This window comes from Theropithecus gelada, chromosome 11 (genome assembly GCF_003255815.1).
Source record: "Theropithecus gelada isolate Dixy chromosome 11, Tgel_1.0, whole genome shotgun sequence".
Taxonomy (NCBI): domain Eukaryota; kingdom Metazoa; phylum Chordata; class Mammalia; order Primates; family Cercopithecidae; genus Theropithecus; species Theropithecus gelada.
In genome coordinates, this window is record NC_037679.1 from 113071855 (window position 1) to 113086444 (window position 14590).

The following is a 14590-nucleotide window of genomic DNA, read 5'->3' on the forward strand; positions in this document are numbered from 1 at the left end:
AAAAAAAAAAAAAAAAAAAAAAAAAAAAAAAATTAGCCGGGCGCGGTGGCGGGCGCCTGTAGTCCCAGCGGAGCTTGCAGTGAGCCGAGATCGCGCCACTGCACTCCAGGGTGGGCGACAGAGAGAGACTCCGTTTCTAAATAAATAAATAAGTTAAAAACAATGATTCCATATAAAGTACCTGAAATAAAGTCTGCATTCAATAAATGGTAATAGCAATTGTTATTACCAATTTGTTATAATTATTAATCATTCATCAAGTGTTTATGGAGCATCAGCTATGTGACAAGCATATCGTAGGTGGTGGGAATACAAAGACAAGCCTATCCAGCACTAGGCTTTTGGGGCTCTTAAAGTCTACTAATTGTAGGTTTAGCAGAGCAAAGCTACAGGTTTTGTTAGAAAGCCTAACAGGGAAACCTATTTGACATGGGTTGTCTGGGATGGTCTCTATGAAACATTTAAACTGAGTCCTAAAGAATAAGGAGGTATTCACCAGGAGAAAAACGCTGGAAAGAATGGTATGGACAGAAGGAACAGGATCTGAGACTCTGAAGCATGGAGTCTTACACATTCAAAGAGTTGAAAGCAGGCCACTGTGGCTTGGGTCTGGTTAGCAAGTAGGAGAGTCATATAAAGGAGACCTTGAGACAGGTCTCAAGTTTTTAATAGCTAACCTAGAACCTTTGTCCTAAGAGACTGGGCATAAAAGTGGTATGACCCTGGTGTTACCAATTGCCAATGGTAAGTAAATATTACCTAGGAAGTAAAGGCTAATGACCTGTGAAGCAATCATTTCCAAAGGCTGGCCCACAGGTTGGTGTCATGCTATGAATAATAAGTTTTAGAGTTTGGAGGTGAGATAAGAAAAATGAGTACAATGTAGAGAATTCTTTTATTTTTTTATTTTTTTTTTTTTTTTGAGACGGAGTCTCGCGCTGTGTCACCCAGGCTGGAGTGCAGTGGCGCGATCTCGGCTCACTGCAAGCTCCGCCTCCCAGGTTCACGCCATTCTCCTGCCTCAGCCTCCGAGTAGCTGGGACTACAGGCGCCCGCCACCACGCCCGGCTAGTTTTTTTGTATTTTTAGTAGAGACGGGGTTTCACCATGTTAGCCAGGATGGTCTCGATCTCCTGACCTCGTGATCCACCCGCCTCGGCCTCCCAAAGTGCTGGGATTACAGGCTTGAGCCACCGCGCCCGGCCGAGAATTCTTAATAAAGGGAAATATATTCCATTTTGAATTTTATAGTTATGTCTTTACATGAAATAACAGTAATAACAGTTGGTTTTATTTTCCATATTCGTATCTAGAAAAATAAAAAGGTAGCTACTCTATTGCACTCCAAAAGTGGCTATTTTCACCTGACTTTGGCTTTTTATATTCTGTGAAATCCACAACTCCAGGAGCAACTGCCTCTAAAGGTAACAGTGTCTAGATTCATTCCTTTGTTAAATAGTTGACTATTCTGAAAGGGTGAATAGTGTAGAGCATCCAGTAGGGAGAAGTGGAACCTCCTGCATCCTTGAGCTAAAACTATTGAATCTTTACTTGAAATTTTTGATTAGTTTTTTAAAAGTACATCAGGGATTGTAGATTCATATTCATATTCACACACATATAATATTCTTTATGTAGACAATGCGTTGAGGAAACAGCACTGTAATTTTTCCATGAAACATAAATGCCAAACACATGCATAATTTATACAACATAAAACCATCAGACCATGTACTTTAGGTGTTTAATTATGATCCCTTGGTTCTTCCTGATGAGCACCATTAATCAGTCCAATCAGTGTCTGAAATGTCCTACTTCTATTTACAAATAAACACCTAAATGGAGGTGTTCAAATAAACTTAATTGAAATGTGCTTTTGTATGAAGCATTTCTCAACCTAAATGTAATATAAGGAATTTAAGAGCAAATAAACGATCGACACCAACAATAATTATTTTAACATATATTTTTAGAGATATATGGAAAAGTATATAGTTAAGCATCTTAACCTTTGGCTCAAGCAAAACTTTCTGCTGTTTAATTAGTATGTGGCTCTTTCTTAGAGAAACTCTGAAGCTGCCTCTTTAATACTGATAAATTTAGAAGGGATCTTCGTGCTTTAATCTGATTGTGTATTGGTATAGTCTGCCCCATGGCTTTCTAAAGGCTAGAGCAACTCCCCAATGTTTTCACATTTTCTAACTCCCCAAGAATCCCCCCCATGTTTTCAAAGAGAAATAAATTAGGCTAGGACAGACTGTAAGCCTTAAGAATTGGATTTTGTTTTCTCTTTACAAATCTTATTCTACAGCTGCTCCATTGCGTCACTATAACAACATAGATCTGTGGAACATTTTCAAATGGCTTGAAAGGACATTTTATCCACCAAGGTTGCAAGCATTTATAAGGTATACATTACCATTAGTTTCCTTAAAAGTAGATTGAAAACGTGATTTGAGTCTGCTGCTATCACACCAGAAGCAGCACTGTCGTTTGTTAAGATGCACCAGTCTTCTCTCTAGTAGCAGGTCAGGCTCAGTCAGAGACGTTTCCAAACCACATCCACAACTCTTCGTTCGTGGCAGAGCCTTCTATCAGTCACTGGATGCTCTCAATTATGTATTGACTCTGTAATTCCTCTGTATGGTACACTGTAGTGCTGTGCTTGATTCCAGGTTGCTTTGCAGGTATCTGGTAATTTCATCTAAAAGTGTGTTTCTTTTTTTTTTTTTTTTTTTTTTTTTGAGACGGAGTTTTGCTCTTGTTGCCCGGGCTGGAGTGTAATGATGCATTCTCGGCTCAGTGCAACCTCCACCTCCCAGGTTCAAGCAATTCTCCTGCCTCAGCCTCCAGAGTAGCTGGGATTATAGGCACTCACCACCATACCCAGCTAATTTTTTGTATTTTTAGTAGAGAAGAGGTTTCACCATGTTGGCCAGGCTGGTCTTGAACTCCTGACCTCAGGTGATTCGCCCACCTGGGCCTCCCAAAGTGCTGGGATTACAGGTGTGAACCACTGTGCCCGGTCCATATAAATGTGTTTCAAATGCCAGTTAGCATATAACTATTACTACTGCTGCTCCTTATTTCCCAGTAGTTTATTCACTCTATATCCTCAATAAATGTTTGCAAAATAAATAATAGACAGTAGTAGTTAACACAGTAGCATGAATCTTAAGCTTGAACTAAGTTTGAGTCCTATCTCTGTCACCTATTAGCTGTGAAACTTTAGACAAGTTATTCTCTAAACCTCCAGTTCTTCATCGCTAAACCAGAGATGTCAGTATCTCTTTCACAGGCTTCTCATAAAGGTTATTATCATGGTAGGCCAAGTGCCCAACACATAATAAAGGTCCAATAGCTATTCGTTCATGTAATTATTGTTCATTCCATTCATTCAACAACTACTTATTGAGCACCTACTATGTTCTTGGCATGTTCCAAGGGTTGAATAATGAGTGGTGAATAAGTTACATATGGCCTTTGCATGTTAGGGAGCTTACATGTTTGTAGGGGAGACATATGATAAACAAATAAATCAGTATGTAATTACAAATAACGATAAAAGCTATGAAGGAGACAGGGTGCTATGATTGAGAACACCAGAGAAAGGAGAGCCTACTTTAGATGGGGTAATCAGAAAAGGCCTCCTTGAGGAGCTCATGTTTAAACTGCAATGAGGAAAATACCCTGTGAAGACTGGGAGAAAGCAGAGAGCAGAGGTGGAGCAGGAAAGCACTCAGCAAACTCACAGCGATGAAGGACCCAAGGGTCTGGAGCAATGCTCAGTAATAAACGTTGCCAAAGTTGAAAGACCTTCAGAAGCCAGAACATTCAGTCTTGTAGGACATGGGACAAAGTTTGGATTTTCCTCTAAGTTCAGTGAGAAACCATTGAGGGGTTTTAAAAAGAAGAGTGTCATGATTTGATTTCTGTTTTTAGGAAATGACTGGCTATCTTGTGATAATTTGGAAAGATACAAAAGGGGATAGACAAGTTAAGAAGCCATTGCAGTAATCCAAGGCAGAGATGATGGTGACTTAGTGACAAGGGTGATGGAGAAAAGGAATAATTTTAAGCATATTATAAAGATTTTAAAAATCAAATCTCACCCAGAAATCATGGCTCATGTCTATAATCTCAGCACTTTGGGAGACTAAGGCAGGCAGATCACTTGAGCTCAGGAGTTCGAGACCAGCCTGGCCATCAGGTGAAATCCCATCTCCACAAAAAATACACAAAATTAGCTGAGCATAGTGACATGAGCCTATAGTCCTGGCTACTTTGGAGGCTGAGGCCAAAGGATCATTTGAGCACAGGAGGTCAAGGCTGCAGTGAGCCGAGATCATACCACTGCATGCCAGCTTGGGTGACAAAGTGAGACTCTGTCTCAAAAAAAAAAAAAAAAAAAAATTAATCTCATCAAGATACTAAGATATTGACTGGAGGAAAGGAGTATTTTTTTTTGTGGTTGAAATAAACTTACTCCTGACTGTATTCACTCCTGGAACTATCACCAGTTAGCCTGTAGGCTCCCAAAAGGGAATGTGGCAGAGGAATAATTTTTAGACATTGACCTTAAATATTGTCCGATAACCATTCCGTTATTCTCTTGCAACCTTCTCCTCCATCTCAGAAAGTTACTCAACACGTTTTCTTATTTATATTCCTAGTCCTCAAATCCTGCACTAAGACTTAGGGAAAGGCAAAAATGCTTCATCATCAGGAAAACTTTGGTTTTAGCACCAAGCTGAGCTGCTAGTAACATGTGAAGTCTTGTTTTATTCTCATCAAATGCGACAAAAATTACTGAACCTCCTTATATGAAATTTGTTTTTTGGCTTACTTGGAAGCTTCAAGAATTCCCCATAACTTACAGTGATTTTTTTTAAGGTTAACTTTTTGGTTGTAAATACATATGTGCTTATGCTCATTCCCTTGTAAACAATACCAACAGATGACATAGAATTTTTGTTGCATAATGATTAAGACTGAATTTGGCAAGAACTCAAATATTAAGGGTTATTCTTAGAAAAACAAGTTCACTGACTGGACTTTAAAACTTTTAATAATCCCAGCACTTTGGGAGGCCGAGATGGGTGGATCACGAGGTCAGGAGTTCGAGACCTTCCTGGCTAACATGGTGAAACCCCATCTCTACTAAAAAAAATACAAAAAAACTAGCCGGGCGAGGTGGCGGGTGCCTGTAGTCCCAGCTACTCGGGAGGCTGAGGCAGGAGAATGGCGTAAACCTGGGAGGCAGTGCTTGCAGTGAGCTGAGATCCGGCCGCTGAACTCCAGCCTGGGCGACAGAGTGAGACTCCATCTAAAAAAAAAAAAAAAAAAAACTTTTAATAATCTATACCAAACGAACACATAAGGAAGTCCACACTGTGACTATGTAGATATAAATTTAAAGCCATGTATACCTGAAATAAGAATCTTGTGCATTCACTCACAGATACTATCTCAGCACTGTGAAAGAATATGAGTGATTCCATTTTTCTCCCTTTCGGGGAGTGGATTCTGCAACTAATATCAATCACTACTTTGTGCATATTCCATCAAAATGCATGCCACCAAGATATGCAATGAATTTTGACCATTTAAACATCTTTATGGGAATTTTCTCAATAAGTGGGAGCAATGAAATTCTACTGCTCCTAATATGTGCAGAAAATAGATAAGTGGATTCTTTAGAAAATATCACTGGGTGATTTTAATGGCCAGAAGCCCAGCATGATGCAATTCAAAAACAACCAAAGATCCAACTCATCCTTCCTATTTGCTGTAGTCCCAGAATTCCAGAATTGAATTTTTGTTTGTTTGTTTGTTTGTTTGTTTTTAGAGACAAGATCTCACTCTGTTGCCCAAGCTAGAGTGCAGTGGTGTGAAAATGACTCACTGCAGCCTCAACATCCTGAATTCAAAGGATCCTCCTGCCTCAGCCTCCCAAGTAGCTGGGATTACAGGTGCATGCCACAACACCCAGCTAATTTATTCAGTTTCGTAGAGATGAGATCTTGCCATGTTGCCCAGCCTGGCAGAATTACTTTTTTAAAATAAATTGTATATCTAAAATCAGAAATTAGAACCTTGAAAGAATTAAACCCAAATTAGGTAATTTTGATAGCAGAGATGAGGACAAGCAAAACTGCTGAGAACTGCAAAGCATGACATCTAGAAATATGAAATGTGGGTGTAGAATCAGATGAGGGAAAGCAATACACAATGATGGCGCACCTGGAAGATATGTAATGGAAAAATTCTAAAGAAAAGTTGTATCTAATAGTTAAAATAGCATCTTCCATTTTTTTTTAGCATATGCCAAGGCCAGGCATTATACTGGACATTTTTTAAATTTTATCTCTAATTCTTGCAATAAATCTACAATATAGATTTCAGTACTCTTATAGAGAAGAAAACAAACCTTCATGAGGTTATATACAACACTTAAGACTCTTCAGCTAGTACCTGGCAGAGCCAGGATTTGATACCAGAGCCATCCATCTCTAAAAACCAGGGCTGCCTGGCAGGGTTGCTCAGCCTCCATAATTATATACAATAGTCCTGCTAAAGCCCAGCTGTTTCCACACACACAAAAAAAACACATTTTCCAAAGTTCAATTAGGTTTTAAACAGAAGTTTAGAAGCCCTAAGTCCTAAGCTGAATTTGAGAAGCCCTAAGCATTTTGCTTGGAAGAAAGACCATTTTGACACATTTTCAGAAACATAGCAGAGTAGTCAAGTGCAAGGAAACTGACAAGAAGACCAAAGTGACAAGGGACAGCTAGATTCTGAGTTGCCTGTTTTGTCCAAAAGTACCAGTATGAGAGAAGAAATGTGGAACTACAAACAGTATCTTACTGTGAGAAGTGAGTGGCAGATACTGGTAATTGTGTTCTAATATATATTACCTGATTCTTTTGTTTAATAATAGAAGTCTTGAGTTTTAGCTGGATTTAGCTGTCCAGCTAGACAATGTTCTTCCCGGGCCCCTTTGTAGCCAGGCTCCAACCAATGGAACTTCTGGTTTGTATCTGTCAAATTAAAAACTAATCCGAACTTTATTCGAAAGGACTTTGCAAAGAGTAAGAGAGGGACTATTGCAATAAGGAGGACATTTTGACTATAAGATCTGCAAGCTTTAGGCAAAAAAGGTCTTTCTTGTCTAAAGAGAAGTAAAAAAGACCAGAAATCTGTAGATGTAGAGAAGTAGGATGAAAGTATGGAAGGATCAGATAGTACATCCAGGAATGTTGTACCCTGAGACCAGTCTATTTTTCTGGCAGAGATCCTTAAGGAAGGGTTATATGGCTGACTCAGGCTTAAAGCAGGCAAGAGTTCAGGGGACTAGAGGCAGGAGAAAATCTTAACAAAGGTTTGGTTAGTAAGTTTTTTGTTTCTGCTGATCTGTGGTGAGAAAACAGTTCAGCTGATCATTTCAAAGGCAAAGAATAGGAATTTGGAAGGTCTGTGTCTGGCCTTGTCATAGGTAAACAAGAGGGACATTGTATTAGTCTGCTCTCATACTGCTATAAAGAAATAACCTGAAACTGGGTAATTTATAAAGAAAAGAGGCATAATTGGCTCACAGTTTTTGCAGGCTCTACAAGAAGCATGGCTGGGAGGCCTCAGGAAACTTACAATCATGGCAGAAGGCGAAGGGGAAGCAGGCACATCTTACATGGCTGAAGCAGGAGGTAGAGAGAGAAGTGGGAGGTGCTACACATTTTTAAACAACCAGATCTTGTGAGAATTCACCATCCCAGTAACAACAAGAGGGAAATCCACCCCCAGATCCAATCACCTCCCACCAAGCCCCTCCTTCAACAATGAGGATTACAATTCAACATGAGATTTGGGCAGGGACACAAATCCAAACCATATAGGGCAACCTTGATTCTTATCAAAGTCACAGGTAAGGAGATTCTTTGCAGTAAGCTGCTGTTTCCCAGAACACAATGGGTGGCAGGATTTCTTTAATCATAGCTGTTTTCCAAGATCACAGGGCTCAGGTAAAGTTCAACATTGTCATAACCTTAAAAGGAATCTGCTTGCCCTGTCCTTCTTTCCCCTTCTAGTGGTTGGAACTTAAACATGGTAGCCATGAGACATCCTAAAGGATGAAAGAACCTAAAGATGGGAGGAGCCTGGGTCCCTGGGTCCCTGGATGACAGGAGCTGTCTACTTGCCCTGGACAGCTCACCTACCTCTGGACTATCAAGTAAGAGAAAAATAAACTTTCTTCTAGTTTATACCACTTTATTTGAGGTCTTCAAGTTATAGCCACTTAGCTAGTACCCTAATGAACACAAATAGTCTCTACAAACAGGAAAGCTTCTTTTTTATTTGGCACCGTGGTCAAGCTGTCAAGCATCATCTTCAAATATGAGAGATAATATTAAATACAGAGCTCCTTCCTAGTGCCAAGAACTCACATTCTCATTAATCTATGATTGCCTGAAGCATCAAAAGCTCAATTTTGCTCTTATTTTTCTATATCACACAGGAAACAGAATTCTGTTTCGGCTCCTAAAATGCATTAAAAACTTTTTCATTTTAGGTAGCGCTGGAACTCAAAGTAAAAGAAAATAGTAGGATGGGATGTACGTATTATTGTTTAAGTAATATATGTTAATGTATGTATTTGCTTGTGGTACTACTGGGGCTCTTAAAAAGTTACTAAATGGCAGAATGTCCTACAATTTGATTCAAATGGTCGTTAAATCAATAATAGCCTTCTTTATCAGTGACAGGGTTAGAGACATGCTACCCAAAAATGTGATACCTTGGCATTTGAAGACAAAGCAGAGGCAGGAAGATCATGCTCGCCTTCCTCTTGCTCCTTCTTCACTGAGGCAGAAATTCTCTGGTCTTTCCCTAAAGTAGGTTACAAGACCTTCATTCTAGAGGGGTCCTCCCTATCCCGCAAAGAGAAAAACATCCTTGTCCTCAAAGGCACAGAAATATCAAGAAGAAACTGAAAAACAGGCCTTGCTTGTTCCTGCAGTTTATTACCATTAGATCATATCCTTTTATCTTCCAATCACACTTCTGCATGACTGTTCATACAAATACAGTTTTTTCTGTTTCTTCGAGTTATCGTTCATTTCTGAAAATGCCCGTATCATATAAATCTTATATTTGCATGCTTTCCACTTGTTAGTCTGTCTTTTGTTACAGGGGTCTCAGCAATGAACCTAGCAATGGGTGAGAAAAATAATCTTTTCTCCTCTGCATTGGACATGTGGACGTAGGAAGATATGGATGTTCAATCAGGAATGATTAAAAGAACTAACATCACCACAAACATGTATTGCTTTTAGTCAGACATTGTAATGCACCCATCAAAATTTCTCCCAAATGTAGCATCCATGTGGTATACTTTTCTAAATGAACAACTATATGTATGTCTATTGTTAGTGGCATAGCTCTTCAAATTCCAAAGGTCTTTCCTTTAATATTCAATTTTCTCAAGCAGTTCTTATAAATTAAATAGTAGATATTGATTATTCTGCATTCCTACACTGAAAAAAAAAAAGTCCACTATCAAAACTGCATAGGAAGGCTGCTTGTTCAATTTGATCTAAACAAAAAATTAGTTAAAGCTAATCACTGTGGCCTCTTTGATTACTGAATAATTGAATTCACTGTCTCCGTTGAGTTCTTAATGATTTTCAAATACATTTTGGAGAAGTCCCCTAGTCTAGCAAAAAAAACAAAAACAAAATGAGCCTTTATGATAAGTTTTAATTCCCTGTATCTTGTCTGTTTCTTATCTGACTTCAATAAGTTGTAAAATTATTCCAAATTTATATCGTACATTGTCTCATTTTAAAAACAGATCCAAGAAGACATATGAGACACACTGGAACCGTAATAGGTCCATTGTCCAATATGCATGGCAAGTCAATGCACTGAGGCACTGGGTTACAGCAGATCATAGAGCTGCAGATCGAGCAGATGGGAGGAAACCCATATTCCATCTCCCCTAGGAGTCTGGGGCTAAGGTTGTTAAGGATTTTGGAGTGGGCTGAAAAGCAGAGATTCTTGATTGGTCAAATATCGCAGATGGAAATCCTAGACAGGGAGATGAACAAACTGTATTCTCATTCTATTTCCCTTCCTCTGTGGAGGTCTTCAAATTGGTTGGTGTCAGCTTTTTCCTTGGAATTCGGGATCTAAAAAACCTTTTATGCAATTCTTAAACAAAGCCCTTATGATTCTAACATCAGAAATTCTATCTATGTTAAGTAAAAGCCTTCTGATTCTAATGTCAGAAATTCTGTCTATAGGAACCATGGGAATGCAAACGGTCAGTGTCTAGTGCAACATGACTTTTGGTTACAAGGAAGTGGGTCAAGTGCAACCTGGTTAATGTTTAATATAACTATATTTCTGTTCAAAATTCTTCTTAACCATGTGAGAACGGCTTCAATACAACCAAATATATGACATCATTTTTCAACTAAGTACTCAAAAATTTAAAAGCATTCTTTCCTCTCCCAAACTCCCCTCCCTGCCCCCTGCCAATAGCTTCCGAAGTGTTATACTTAAAAGGATAGGCTCCCCACTGGGTATATTATCAATTAAGAACTTCTCTCTGCTTCAGTTCTTGCATTCTCTGCAATAATTCAAAATCTTTTACATGTTAAAAACAATCTCACTTCCAAAAGATTTGGTGTTGCTTGCTGATGCAAAACATCACTAGAAAAGGTCATCTTTTTTGTACTGTGGTACCAACAAAGGAAAAGGGCACTAGCGAAGCTGTAGCAAATTCATTAAAAAGTTTTATTTTCCATGCAGACTTAAAATCTGACCTATCATTACAAAACAAACAAAAATTTATTTATCATTAGACTGAATTCGCTAATAAATAAGTACTTAGACTCTTTTGTAAATCCTTTACTAAGAGCAGTGTTTAAGGTGACTAATATATACACTGAAGGGGTCCAGAATATACCACAGTGACATAAGGATCATTTTAAGCTAAAGACATTCAAGAATCAACAGCTGCGGGAAGAGGCTTTTTCTGAACTCCCTTTAACTTGCTAAAAGCAAAGCCTCCCCAACTGTCATAAATGCTCACCATCCCCCGCCCACTAGGAGTTTCACAGCCACAGAAGACTCTTATCATCAAAGGCTACACGAAGATGAGAAGACAGCACCTGAGTATGAAATCACCCAAACAGACATTGGCATAAAACTACCGTATCTCCAATCTAGTCTCCTAAGGACCCATTTATATCATTTATATTTCCTAAAAGTCATTTGTTCTTCCAGAAGTGCCCCTCTTCCCCTCCTCGTTTCTTGTTAAGATGGAATATAAGTCCCAAATTGTAAACAGCTCACAGTTATACTTCTCTTTTTTTTTTTTTGACGGAGTCTCTCTGCTGCCCAGGCTGGAGTACAGTGGCGCAATCTTGGCTCACTGCAACCTCCGCCTCCCAGGTTCAAACAATTCTCCTGCCTCAGCCTCCCAAGTAGCTGGGACTACAGGTGTGCACCACCACACCTGACTAATTTTTTTAGTTTTTAGTAGAGAGGGGGTTTCGCTATGTTGGCCAGGCTGGTCTCAAACTCATGACCTCAGGTGATCCACCCACCTCAGCCTCCCAAAGTGCTGGGATTACAGGGGTGAACCACCACCCCTGGCCACAGAGTCACATTTCTTTGTGAACTATCTTACAGAATTAAATATTTTTTCTCTTGTTAATCTGGCTTTTTGGCAGTGTAATTTGCAGGCCCCCAAGAACCAAATGTAAAAGGCGAAAGGAAAATGTTTTCTCCTTAATAATGCTTTTTATTTTTTTTACATCAACTTTCTATATTTTTACTTTGGTGGTCTACTACTAAATGCCAAAAGAAGAAATCTTGTGGAAATGTACACATAATCTGAGATAAGTATATATCAAGGTCATTCTTAGATGGTATCATTCTTATACATTCTGGGTTTGAAATGTAATGTGAAATGCAACTGAGTAGATAACAATTTGAAGACCCTTTGTTTATTCTGTTCAGAAAGTAAGTTTATCAAGTCAAATGTCATTGCATTGTGCATAACGCAATAATTTTTCAGGACTATTTGACAAAACTGTGCAGTTTATTAGTTATTATTAACTGCTATATCCTTAGCACCTGTTTTTACAGAGCAGAACATAGTAGACACTCGATAAATAATGACTAAGTTGAAAGAATGTTGGGCCTGAGTAGTATAATATAACAGGTATTTTGGTCTTTGTCCCTTGTTCCTGTCACAGAGCACTTAAAACCTGGGGAATTTCCTAAGTGATACGAGATTTGTTACAATAATGAGCCCTTTTTGGTCAGACCTGAGTTTATGCTAATGAAATCACTTCAGGTGCTTCCCCTAAATAGCCTCAGGAAGGGGCTGGTCACCAGAAAGACCAAGTGATTAGAGGACTGGAACTTCCAGCTCCATCTCCCAACCTCTGCGAAATGGAGGTGGAAGCTGGGGAGCTCAAGTTCTATAAAGACTCTTGAACAAGATTTGATGAGCTGCCAAGTTGCCGAACATGTGGAGGTGCCGGGACATGTGATCTTGTGAGCTTATGCGCTTATTCTACGGGATCAGATGCTATGTCCAGGTAGATAGTGTCAGAATTGAACCGGATGATAGGACATTCAACTGGTTTCCTCGGAAGAACTGCTTGGTGGCCAGTGAGGGGAACTGCAACACATCTGGTCACAGAAGGATTCTGTATGTTGAGTGTAAAAGAAGAGAGAAAAAACAATTTGTTTTTTCCTTTGGAGTCTACAAGGATTACATGTATCCCTTAGTTTAAAATGCCTATTCTCTTCAACAACTGGTTCTCAAGTGGAGGAAATACAAGATTTATTGCTACATTCAGGTCATATAAAAGAGCATTTCAATCTACAGTGTATGTTGAGGGGATGTGAACACTTTTAATTAGCTGCACCACATTAGGCAAGTTTTATAATTTCACTGAGATCATTTTCTCTTTTATAAAATGAAATTAATATAAATTATGAAGTTTAAATCAGGTAATATATATATGGTACCTATCCATATACCAAGCACATGGTAGATACCCATTAGATGGTAATAATTATTTCATTTCTCGTGAGTAAAAGGGAAAGTTTATTCTATCTGATGACACTGGTCTGATTCTAAGGAAAATAGCAAATATTTTATAATGTGCATGAAATTTTCATTGTATATATAAATAAACTTTCCTTCTCTCTCCTTTTTTAGAAGACTAGAATAGAAAAGAGCCTAATACCTGGCCAGAAACAGCTGAACCCTTACCTTGACCTTACAGATGTTAAAGTACATTAAAAGGGACAGACTGAAAAAATCCCTGAGCAGATAAAGCCAGATAGGCCTCATAAGTGAGGTAAGCCTTGCTTGATTTGCAAACATAAGCAAAACTTAACTTGAGCTATTTCTTTTAAATGCCTATACTAAAGAAAAAGAGAATGTAAGCTGAACCAATCAGAAACAGCCAACAAACTTAAAATTATGTAACTAGAAATTTCCCAAAAGGATAAATAAAATATAGTATTCCCCTTTATCCTCAGCTTTGCATTCAACAATTTCAGTTTCATAGTCCAAAAATAAATGAGTAGAGCACAATAAGATATTTCGAGAGACAAACCACACTCACATAATTTTTATTACAGTATATTGTTATAATTGTTGTGTCTTATTGTTGTTGCTAATCTCTTATTGTGCCTAATTTATAAATTGAACTTTATTGTAGGTATGTATATGTAGGAAAAAACAGAGTATATATTGGTTTTAGTACATCCATGGTTTCAGACATCTACTGGGGGTCTTGGAATGTATCCTCCAAAGATAAGGGGGATTACTGTAAGGCAACTGGATGATTGTAACCAATCAAATGTTTTATTTGCTTTACTTTGCTGTCTCAGACAAAAGCCACTCCTTTGCATTCCCTCAGTGGAGTTTCTGAACCACTTCTGGTTTGGGGCTGCCCAATTCATGAATCACTGCTTGTTCAAATAAATTCTATGAAACGTTATTGTTTCTCAGTTTACTTTTTTTTTTTTTTGAGACAGAGTCTCGCTCTGTCGCCCAGGCTGGAGTGCAGTGGCCGAATCTCAGCTCACTGCAAGCTCCGCCTCCCAGGTTTACACCATTCTCCTGCCTCAGCCTCCCGAGTAGCTGGGACTACAGGCACCCGCCACCTCGCCCAGCTAGTTTTTTGTATTTTTTAGTAGAGATGGTGTTTCACCATGTTAGCCAGGATGGTCTCCATCTTCTGACCTCGTGATCCACCCGTCTCGGCCTCCCAGAGTGCTGGGATTACAGGTTTGAGCCACTGCGCCTGGCCTCAGTTTACTTTTTAACATAGACTATCCCGTCCCTCATTACTGCCACCTTCATTGTTGCATTGTGTTATTTCTGCAAACGTGATCTTGATTCTGCTTGGCCTTTGCATGAGGCCATCTGTGTGGCTTTTGTTACCCCACCTATTGAATCTCCCTTTGAGCAGGAGAAAGAAAAGATTTACAGAAGGCCGGGCGCGGTGGCTCATGCCTGTAATCCCAGCACTTTGGGAGGCCGAGGCGGGCGGATCAC